General features: G+C 35.5%; 1 long non-coding RNA gene across 2 annotated transcripts in view; it reads right to left on the reverse strand.

Annotated features, from left to right (window-relative positions):
- Window positions 1-346: 346 nt before the first annotated feature.
- Window positions 347-12,271, reverse strand: part of LOC125620328 — a 14,071-nt gene continuing 2,146 nt past the window's right edge. The window contains exons 2-4 of one of the 2 annotated variants that reach the window (XR_007351929.1): window positions 3,994-4,121; window positions 1,618-1,732; window positions 347-556 (exon numbers count right to left, since the gene is read on the reverse strand). This is a non-coding gene — a long non-coding RNA (uncharacterized LOC125620328). The remainder of the gene's footprint in view (window positions 557-1,617; window positions 1,733-3,993; window positions 4,122-12,271) is intronic. The other variant, XR_007351930.1, reaches the window with a different exon arrangement.

The following is a 12,271-nucleotide window of genomic DNA, read 5'->3' on the forward strand; positions in this document are numbered from 1 at the left end:
AAAGAGGAGGACATAGTTATCAAAGTTATTTTAATATTTTTATTCTTGAAATTAAAGATATTGGTGGTGCTAAGGTTTTTGCAGAACTATGAAATAGTACCATTTTTTAAGGAAAACAATATGTCAATAAATATGAATGACTTTTTCAAATGCTTGGGAAGACACAATGTAACATAGATATACATTTTTTTCACTGCCTGCACCAAAATTTTGTTTTCAATAAATCAAAATAATTCTGTCAGAAAGAAGTAATTTCAGGTAATGTTTTATTTTCATAATTTAAAAAAGTCCTTCAAATTTGACAAGATTCTTTAACATCTACAATAACCAGAATACCCTACATAAATTACTTACAAAATCATGTCTTTACCATATGATATTTGTTGTCACCTAACAACTTTGTGAATCATCCTGGAAATGGCATCTCCCCTCTGGGTGACCACCAACAGGTGTTGGTGACATCTCTGGCTGATGAATATGAGTCCATTAAACAAAGAGTGTATAGTCAGAAACTTCTGAATTTCATACGGTGTGTTTTTGTCCCATTAATTTTTTCCTGTAAGATAAAACATTTGTTAAAAGAGTAATATAAATACAATGATAAATTTTAGCATTTCCATAGTCTTAAAATAATCAATTTTAGAGCAAGATTTATTTAAATGAGCACAACTCTCTAGACACGTATTACTTTTTGTCAATAAAATTTACTTTAATCTACTACTTAAACCTTCTTTTTTTAGAAAATAAACTTCTTCTGCTTATAAGTGATGCTTGAGATGCTGAGAATTCTTTGGACTGTACTCAGTTTCCTGGAAGTTTCTCTTTTTACTGTGTCATGCAAAGGAAATGTTGCTTTCTTTTCATTTATTTTTTTTTTACTACCTTTCACTGCAAGATTATAAATGACAGATAGATATCATGGCAACCTAAAAAACGATCTCAACAAATCATATTTTCCAACATTTTTGTTCCTCCCCTGTTAGTTTGGATATCAAAATCTGTGGACTGTAATTCAACCAGTGCAAAAAGAAAAAAAAAAGTTTAATACTTACTTTCCATTATCAGTCTAAGCATTCAGATAAATAATCCCAAACTTCTGCATTTAAAACAAAGTGTTGTGGGTAAATACCAACTAATTCATAGTCTAGCTGCTTCATAGTGATATTTCTCTCCTTTCTTTCCTATTTCTCAAGGTAGTGTCTGGGTTCATGGAAAGAATTCTGTATCCTTGCAAAGAGGAAGGAGGTCTGCATGCTGTCTGTATTATTTTTGCTGGTCTATGATCTGACAAAAGCACTCTGGTCTTCTCTAGTCACTAGCATCTGGCTCTAGTGCTACTGAATTTTTGCTGGTACTGCTTTCTTTTTGTGTGGTTGGAGGGATGGACATAATGCCCTTGCTGATATATGTCTGGTGAATTTCAAGGAAATGTCCTGCTCAGCCTTCACTGTCTTATTTCAGCTCTTATGGTCTCTGCAGAACCTCTGGTCAGCTGCCTTTCATCTGCTCTTAGCCTCACCATGGTGGTCCCATTGAAGGTCTGTTGCATGGTAGTTCAACCAGTTGCTTGAGCCTCCTAGATTCATAAGCTGACTTACAGATCTCTTCCATACCCACCTTTTCTCTGCCATAATAGGTCATCCTGACCTTTCAGTTGCCCCAGGGTTGATGTGAACTGCATGTGAAGGTTCTTCTTAGCCCTTCTTTTTGATTAAATACAGGCCAACAATTTCTAAAAAAAATAACATAAGTGGCATAATGTGGCCTCTGAAATTTTTTGCTTTTTGCTTTTTTCCAGAGACTATAATTTTTCTGAGCTGCAGCCTGAAACATCAAGTACTGAGAATAATTTTTTTTTTCTCCCAGACCTGGGTGTTTCAAACCTAACTTCCTTCCCTTTTACCTTTTGCATTTTCCTAAGGGAAAAGCCAGGACATTCAATTTGAATTCTTACTTCCCCTCCCTTGAATTCTCTCAGAACCACTCTCAGGACTGTATCTTTGTCTTGCTTTTGGTTTAAGTTGCGATTTCCTCACATCTAGTTCTTTTCTGCTCTACACTGAAGCCTATTTTCATTCCTCCAAGACTTAATTTGTATACATAAGTAGCTCCTAGAACTTAGAAACATCCTTTCAGTTACCACAAATCTCGATTCACAAGATTTTTGTCTCACTACACACTGATGATTAAATAAAAAACATGAACAATAACTCTTTTTTCCTCTTTGTATTCCTGTTTTAATAATCCAAGTCCTTCCTGAGATAACAGATGCCTCTGGCTGAATAAAAGGAGGGTCAATTAATTTCTTCAAAAAGGCTTATCCTTGTTATAGTTGAAACTGATGATAGTGAGAAATTACTTTGTCTTCCACTTGGTTTTCAAATTAATTTCTTAGAGATCCATTCCTTTTCTGTAGAACTTACTTTTTAAAAACAAAATACTTTAAAATAAAGATAGACTATAGTTTATCTTGAGCTACACAATAGTTTTCATATAGTACTAGGAGGATTTCAATAAGAATGTTTGAAGTTTCAATCTAATTGAAAAAGCATCAAGTATATTTAGCCAACCTCCAATATTGTGAATAATATAGGGTGGAGAGGTTTATACAAGGAAGAGACAAGATCTTCACTCAGCCAATAAACACATAGTACAATCAGAATAAAATGGAAGACTAGAAATAATTGTGTCAACATGTGTTTAGGGCTTGTAATTGAAATAATAATAGCATAGTAGCTAAAAAAAAGAAAGAAAAGAAAAAACAAGTATGCTACCATTTTCTTATTCTTCTCACTGACAAATATTTGGGGAAAATAGTAGGTACCCAATAGATACTTATTGCCCTACATCATCTGTTGAATAGCAAAAAGGAGTAGCCAGTCTGAGCAACTTGATAAGAAAGTGAAGACATAAAGCAGGAAAGGTGGGTTCAGCCTCACACTGAGGGTAGAATCAGGACAGGTGGAAATGGAGAAAGCAATTCTTTGAGGCAAGAAGAAATTAGCATGTAGAATGGCTTGGTAAATTAGACTCGTGGGCTCAGAGGACAGTGTTGTTGTAGTAAGCATTAAGTTGGCTGAACAACACAAATTCTAGAAAAATTTATTTGTTTAGATATTTGTTCTTGGCATTGCATCCTCCCCGCCCTGCCCTGAGCCTCCATATTTTTCATAAAGCAACTGCTTTTTTCATATTCTTCCTCTTCATGAGATTCCTGCTGGCTCATCCCACTGCTTCTGTTTACTTGGTCACAGCTGTCCATGAGTGTCTTCTTCTCCCAAGTGGTCTGACTAAGCAAGTTCATGGCAAATAATGAGCAGCCCAAAGGTCAGTCCCAATAGGTCTGCAAGATTGGACTTTGGGATAACTCCATTTTTGCTACTAGTACTTTTCTTCTAATCCTGCAGCTTACTTTCCATTGAAATAATAATAGCATAGTAGCTTAAAAAAACACAAGTATGCTACCCTTTTCTTATTCTTTTCACTGCCAAATATTTTGGGAAAATAAGAATATATACACTGCTTAAACTCTCTTCCAGCCCATAACTCTTCTAGAACTGCTTCTTCCAGAGTCCCAGTGGTTCAGGGACTCATCTCAATGACTTTTCTTTCAACTTTACTCTCTTTGATTTCCTTATTTGATACTTTAACGAAGATCTCTTAAAGTGTTGTTTTTCCCTTCTTCTTAGGTTTCCAGAATACAAAGATCTGATTTGCCTCCTACCTCTCTAAACAATTATTCTTTTTGCCTCCTCTTGCTCCCCAAATGTTATGATTTTAATGTTATTTGTCCCCCAAAGGTTCAAATGTTGGGACCCACTGTGGGTGATGTTGAAAGGTGGTAGAAACTTTAACAAATGGAGCCTGGTGGGAAATGATTAGGGTGGAGGCATGGCCCTGGAGAGGTAGTGAGAGAGAGCTCATTCTCAGAGAGTGAGAAGTTATAAATTAAGAAGTCTAATCCCTGATCCCTAAACATCTCTGGCTACTTACCTTTCATGTGCTAGCCATGATGCCATATTGTGAACAGCAAGGAGGTCCTGAACAGATGTTGGTGCCATGCTCTTCAAGCTCCAAGCTTCAAACTCAGCAAGCCTCTTTTCCATAGGAAGCCCTCATGCCTTGAGTATTTTGTTACATCAGCAAAAAATGAATTGAATATACCAAATACAGGTGTTTTCTAAGATTCTGTCATAATATCTTTTTCCTCCCTGCAATATCTTCTTTGGATTTATACTGTGTACCTTGAGTAATACTTCTATGCAAAAATAATTTATAACCTCTATTTTCAACTGAGTTTTCCACTAGATTATAATCCTGAATTTCCAAAATATATTTGCTGAATATTACCACTTAAGATATTCCTATCAATCACTTCAGTTCAATATGTCCAAAGCTGAGGTCCCCAATATCCTTCTCAGGTGTCCCATTACTTCTCTGTGTCCTTGTCTGGCAGTATTGTGTAGACCTGACTCATACCAGTTTATGAAGACTCATTGTGGGCATTTTTTTCCCAATCCTAAAGTCAGCCATGGTGGGAACATTTATACTACAGATAAAGGCAAAAACTACAAATCAGGGCTTTGTTTTCTTTGTTCTTTCTCCTCTCATTCTTCCTCTCATTTCTTTCTCCCCATTTTCTGAACGCTAAACATTTTCCAGCATCCTACTAATTTTTGTCATACCACTCTCCCAGTTACTTAACTTTGAAATATGGCAGACATTTGGACTCTTTTCTCTTGCCCCCTAAATCCATTTCACTGTCAAGTTTTTTAATTTTCAGATCACTGCAAACCTTACCACCTTCATTACTTCTAGCCTAATTCTTGCCAGACCTTTCTCCCAGTCTTTCCCTTATCTCTAACTGACTGGGCAAAGGCTACTAAATTAATCTTCCTTAGGACCAGCTCTGACTACGGTCAAAAGTTTCAAGATTCTTCTTGCTTAAAAAAGTTTAGAGTCATTAATTTTCCATCAAGATCAGTCATAATCTGGTCCCCCAATCTAACTCCAGCCTCTGTCTCAGTGTTCCTATCAGGTGTCTCAGGATCCTGAGTTCCTACTTATTTATGGATCATAAAAAGTGTTTAGGAAAATCTGAAGAATCAAGTTATCTAATTGGCTATATGGGGACTTTTTTTTTTTTTTTTACTATGTGTCTATTTTTTTCCCCTCCCAAAGAATACCTTTGCCATTTCCTCACATCAACTCTTACCTATATATTAAGGTTCAGCCCAAGGTCAGTTTCCCCGGTCAAAACAATCCATTTCAACATCTAAGGACCCATCCTAATGTACTTTACTTTTATAATCACGTTTATAATTTTTGCCTTTCATTAAGATTTCCTATGAGTATGCTACATCCTTTGTAAAAAGTGAGCTGGGCCATGATGATTTTCTTCTTGGGTCTAAGGGGCACATAACCAAAGTTTGTTGAATAAGTCAATTTAAATGAATTAAACTATATTCAGCATTTTTTTCAAATTTTCTAGTAATTTTTCTTTTTATAACATGTTCTAATGGAGGAAGAAATTTTTAAAAATTATATTTGTGATAGTAATCATTGAGAAATCGAGGACTGCCACTTAGACGAGGTTATGCCTGGAACTTCAGATTCCCTGCCTTTCCAACATTATTTTCCACCATACATGCTCTTACTCTTTACGTTCTAGGCAGAGTTTGCAAGGATGGATGATTGTTTGGCTAATATACATATTGCCTAGACATTAAAGGAAAGATATTAAGAAATAGTATACTAGACCAGAAGCTCCATGAGGACGGAGACCATAACTGTCTTAGTCTCCAAAATAGTATCAAGTTTGACTAAGCAATATTTTGCAAAATTAATGAACCCACTTCTTGTGCTTTTGACAACTCCATAGGTAGAAGGATGAACATCATTCCTAGCATTATTTTGCTGAAGTTTATATTTCAAAGTTTTTTTTTTCTTCCAAGTTATAAAACCACTGTGTTGTAGATTAAGGACTTTTTCTCCAAGGGCTTTATTGGTTTATTTATTTACACAGTTTGACTATATCTTGGCAGATAGCATCAGTAACTGAGCACAGAAAAAGAGTAATCGGGCACTGTTTTAAAATTTACTGATGACCTCTTACAGAAGTAATACTTTAACGTGGGCAGCTTGAGTAACATCCCTGACATTTTTTGCCCTTGTTTGTCTCTGTTGCATGATGGCTGACATCCTTAAATACATAGGTTATAGTTAATGATCATGGCGTCTATTTATCTTGTCTAAATATATTTACTATATGATATGTCAAGAAATTTGTAATGTTTTGAACAACCCACAATAAAAAAAAAAAAAAAGAGAACAAGAAGATAAGATTTGCAAATGGATAGATAGAAGGTGGTGAAGACAATAAAGGATCAAGGATAAAAAAAATAAAATAAAATAAATATATTTACTTTGTTCTAATTCTAGAGAAGATTGTGTGTGTTTGTGGAGGTGTTTTTGTGTGGGGGGGGGTTGTTTGTTTCTTAACATTGGATCAGAAAGTTTCCCCTTTGTTTTATTCTCTCATCTGGAAATGGCTCCACTAACAGAAGCCAAAGATCTCTTCAAAATATATGTACATAGACTGGTTGACAGTGCAAATTGTTAAACCACATGAGTAGATGGCATAGTCTAAAGAATATCATCATAGGCCAAGATCCAAAATGAGAAAAAGACATTCTGAATCCCATGAAGGTGACAGATAACATGTCGGGGCTTATACAGAATTGGTGAAACAGCTATTAATATTCTCTCTATTGCTTCTAGTATGTATTGTTTCCCCCATTCTCTCTAAGCTGTGTATGTTTTTATCAAATATTAGTATTTTGTCTGCAGCTGATTGCTTTAATTTTTGTTATACCTCATTCCTCAGAGCAATATTTATGATGAAATCCCTGGTCTACTAAATGCACCTTTCTCATGCTGGCTTTTAATGTGCTCCATGCTTCTTGTGTAGCTAACAATTATTGGGTTTTGGCTTATGGAAGCCTCCGATAAAGTGTAGTTTCCAGAAACACATTTTTTGGGGGAGGGTATTTAGTGTTAAAATGAAATAGTAAGGCCCATTAACACATCTGACAATCCATTTCAAGATATCATGATTCTGAAATATGAATGTGAAAAAAGCATTATCTTAGCCTCATCCCTTCCATTTCTCTCTATGCATCGTAATATTTCCTCGATTAGTGTGGTTGGTAGACTGTTGTTTAAACCAGTCAATGCAAATTAGCCTTGTAATTTCCTTTGTAATAAAAGTCTGTTCTTGCTCACCTAATCTGCAGTTGAGTATTATTCAGGCTGTTGTTTTGTGGTTCTATTAAGGACAAAGGAGTCAGAAGAGCGGTAAATATAATCTACTATCATCTAGTTCAGATATGGGTTTTAAATGATTCCTTTTTTTACATTAGTTTAAAATAAATTTTGTGAAACACTGGCTGTCATCTTTGAAAGTGCTAAACCCTATATTTATTTTAATACATTTCTTGGAAAATACTGCATAATTAAAACTTCTAACATACATAAGGGTAAATAAGGTATTTTTCAAAATATTTTAGAAGGTCATGTCCAAGGCTAATGACCAAACACTCATACCAACACAGAAGGAACACGTGTAAATTTATAAATAATGTGAGTTATACTTTCATTTCAGGGAAAGTCATTTGTAAATTAAATAAGCCTTTAGACTTTCTTGTTTATGATGATAATAATGGACAACAATAACTCATAGCATTATTGAGGGCTGCCATTTGCCAGATTCTTAAAATAAATTAACACTAATCTTCACAACAACCCTGTATATTTATATATGTTTTTTCCTATTCTTCCAGTGAAAAATCAAAGCTAAAAATATTGTATAACTTTCTTAATACTTCATGCTGGAAAATTACAGAGTTGAAATGTGAAATCATGTCTCCCTGATTTTGGTACACATCCTCTTTGAATACCTTGCTTCTCACCCACAACCTCCAAATACTTGGATCTCACAATTTGGAAAATATGAATTTGCTATTAGGGTTTATATAATTGCTAATTGGCTAAAATAATTTATGACATTTTTCTATAGAAAACGTTTTTTCTTTCCATATAAATATTTGTAAATAAGATCTAAAATGCTGATCTTTATTAATTTTGTTTCAGTCTGGCACATTGTACCCAAATACAATTATCCCTTGGTGTCCACAGGGGATTGGTTCTAGGACCTGTGAATACCAAAATCTGCAGATGCTCAAGTTCCTTATATAAAGTGGCACAGTATTTGCATAGACCTATTCACATCTTCCTATACACATTAAATAATCTCTATATTATTTATAATTCCTTACATAGTCTGAATACTATGCAAACATCTCTTATACTGTATTTTTAGAGAATAATTTCAGTAAAATTGTCTGAATGAGTTTGGCACAAATTAAATTTTTAAAAAATATTTTTAATCGAAGTTTCATTGAATCCACTGATGTTGAACCTGTGGTTTCAGAGGGCTCTCTGTATAAATTGACCTCTGACCCACCCCTCAAGTCCCATAGTCAACATTAGCCACCTTTTCTGTCCTCCAGTTGTTTAGACCTCTGCCTAAGCTGGAAAAGACAAATGTTCTTTGAGCTCCTCAAGCAGAGCAGGAAGCTGTCTTACCCATTTCATATCAATATCTCTCACAATGTCTATCACTAAATGGATACTTAATTGTTCTCCTTTAGGCCCTAATGTCTACATTGGGGTCTCAAGGAAAAGGGTCAGAATCCACCACCCCCAGATAGTAAAATGTGTTGAAGGGATAAGTTAGTCATTCAATTCATTGATCAAGTTCTTGAACAAAAAGAGGCAAAGTAGAATAGCCACCCCCAGAAAGAAAACAGAAATGAGTCACAAATTGTCTTGTCACCAATGGGTCCTTCATGGGATTATTTGAATAATAATCATCATCATCATCATCATCATCATCATCAATAACTATCAGTCAGTACCCCATTATCTCCTAGACTGTGCCAGCTTTTTAATATATTATTAATATTATCTCATTTAATTCATAGAAAATATGGCTAATATTATTTCCTATCTTAGAAATGAGGAACATGAAACTCAGGGGAATCACTGCTATAACATGTCAGCCACCAGCTGAACATAAGTCATCTTCCTTCAACTCTGGCTTTCCCCACAACACCAAATCTGGAATTTATCCAGGAAAATAAGAGGTTCCTGTGTTTTATAAAATGCTACTGTTTCTTTCACCTACTTTGTGTAATTATAGATTTATAGCTGTGCAATGAGTTTTATAAACTATTTATATACTTAAAATATACTCTACACCAAACAAAAGCACATTGTTATTTTCATGGAATTATTAAATGTGCATCCAGGATTTGGACACCATATAAGGTAAACATGGGCCACATTATTATTGCTAGGCCTATTTTATGGAGGGGTGAGTGTGCAGGGGCGTGTGGTGTGTTACCCACAATTTTAAGAGGATGCAATTCTTGAGCTTGATGATACTTTACATATAGTTTAATGTTTAAAAGAAAGTGCCCCCAAACACACCATTTCTATTACAAGCTAGATTATTCCCTATCAGATGAAAGACAAATTGGGAAATCTTTGAAGTGTTGTATGCAGCAGCAATTTCGAGTGATAGCTAATAGAAATGCATGTAACCTTATTATGCTAATATCCAAATAAAAGATGGGGGCAGAAAGGAAGAGTGAAATACAAAGCAAATAGTCTGTTCTTTACCTAGCGTCACCCTGGAAGATGTCTCCATTCTGGTTCTACTTCTTATTACAACCTCCTAATTTAGTTTGTGTTTATTTAATTATTTGTCCATTTCAGAAAGAAAGTTACCAGTAAAATGACTAATTTTTTAAAAGAAACCAAATATATTTCAGAATCTCTGCCAATGTGTAATGTCTTCTAACACTGGCCAAAAATAGCAGTAGACTAATTTTGAAATAACTGTTTTCTCTGCAGAATTTTCAATGATATTTTCACTTGCCCTCCTTTCTTGAACTCCCGCCCCAGGAAAAAAAAAAGGGTGGGGGGTGGGGGGAGATAACAGATTACAGTAAATTTTGGCAAAGAATTCTATTTGCATCATTTTCTTAGAAGTCACGTGCTTTGGATTTCCTCTTGTTTATGATATATTAAAATGCCTTCCAGATGTTTTTAATTATAGAAAAAAAAAGTTTTCAAGAAAGCAGAGTAATCCATAATAAAATTTCCTCTTTTTTTTAATGGCCAATAAATTAGTATATTCCAGCTTATCAAACTGCCCCATAATTCTGAGACTGACCTGTTTCTAGAAGGTCAGGCATTGAGCTAGACAACTAGATTTGGGCTGAGGTTGAGTTTTACCAAGAACACTTTCAGTTCCTGTTTCCAATTGAGGCTGCTCTGTGCCTGGGGCCTACCCCCATGTAAAAAGCCATTGGCTGGAAGTGCTTAAATGTCCCACACAAATATAAACACCTCCATAGTGTTGGGAAGATGAAAGGAACAGCTTATTGATACTGTATATGCTAACATTTGGATGTGGAGGGATACGGGAGAGACAGCATTTAACTGCTGGTCTCCAATGCTGTAGCTGGGCTGTAGGAGGAGGTTTTCATTTACTGATGTTGGATGTGTGCCCAGACTGCCATAGTAGAATTTAGGGAGAAACACAGAAAGGGGTAGAACCACAGAATGGTTTTGGGGAACATCCATGTAGAGCAGAAGAATAAATATATATGAAGACTGCTTCCAGAAATGAAAGGACTGGTCACTGGGGAGGAGTTTTGAGCACCCCCAAATGCCATCCTGACCCTCTGCATTTGCACATGAAGGTAACTCTTCGTTCATCCTAATATTGATTTAGAATAAGATAAAATTACAATTCAGTTAAAGGGAAAGAGGACGGGGGAGGGCTGGAAGAATTCTTAGACCACTTTGCCTGCTATTTTAAGCTTAGCAAGGAGATAAATGTGGGTCAGTGGGCTGTATTTTGTTTTGTTTTTGTTCACTAATATTATTGAAGCAGAAAGGCCTTTGTGGATCACGGACATGGTGGTTTTTAAAATGTAACTGCTAATCAGCTATCATGTAGAACAGACCATAAAACTGCAAAAATATAGATTTTTTATGGTTCAAAATGTGAATTTAAATGGGACATGTGCCGTTCTCACTTAATGGAGAATTTTCTGCTACTTCTCTCATCACCCCATCTCACCTCATATCTTTATTGTGACTTTAAGCATATTTGCCAAATATGCGCACACATGTTAATAATGATAGCTCTGGAAAGGAATTTTATCAAAGAAGTGTCTGCAAAAAGTGGTGCTTGAGGAAATTTTAAATAAAGAAAGTGAAGTAGTATGACAGATATAAAGTGGACAGTCAGGATTTATTGAGTACCCACTATACATAGAAGAAAGAGAGTCTTATAGAAGAAAGAAATTTCACTGGACCAGAGTGGATGGGGCAACAGTGGAAAGCTATGGGGTACCAAGAAGACCTGTTAGCTCAAAGGTTAGAAGCCTGCAATTCACAGGAAAGCATGCAGGATTCAATGAGTATCTTGTAGTGAGAGAAAAGAGTGCCAGTAGGTCAAGGATGGTTAGGACTTTGAATTTTACAACCAAGCATAAAATACCAGAGGGAGACAAAATGCCACTATTTGTTTCTGTGGTCAAAATGTGTCTGTTGGGAATAAGTGGAAGATACCAAGACAAATGAACTCAGTGTAGGGTTCTCTCTTACCACCAGTAGCATCTTCAGTGACAGCAGAAAAGGGACTGGATGAAAGGAAATACCACTCAGTTTATTCCACTGGGCATCAAGACCACTTGACTCAATTTGAATGAGGAATTTGGAAGAATCTTTGGGAAATGTGACCTCTGGGAGAAGAGGGGATCAGCACATAAATGATATAAAACAGAATGAGTAAGGCCACCTCCATCCAGAACGAATTGAGACTTTTGAAGTTACCAAGTAGTGCCACCCTACTGTACCAAGATAAAGAAATATAGATTGAGTGGTTCAACAACTCACACTAGCAAACATTTATTTATTTATTTTTTTAATTTTTTATTGTTGGCTGTTCAAAACATTACATAGTTCTTGATATATCATATTTCACACTTTGATTCAAGTGGGTTATGAGCTCCCATTTTTACCCCATATACAGATTGCAGAATCACATCAGTTACACATCCATTGATTTACATATTGCCATACTAGTGTCTGTTGTGTTCTGCTGCCTTTCCTATCCTCTACTATCCCCCCT

This window comes from Marmota marmota, unplaced genomic scaffold (assembly GCF_001458135.2).
Source record: "Marmota marmota marmota unplaced genomic scaffold, marMar, whole genome shotgun sequence".
Lineage (NCBI taxonomy): Eukaryota > Metazoa > Chordata > Mammalia > Rodentia > Sciuridae > Marmota > Marmota marmota.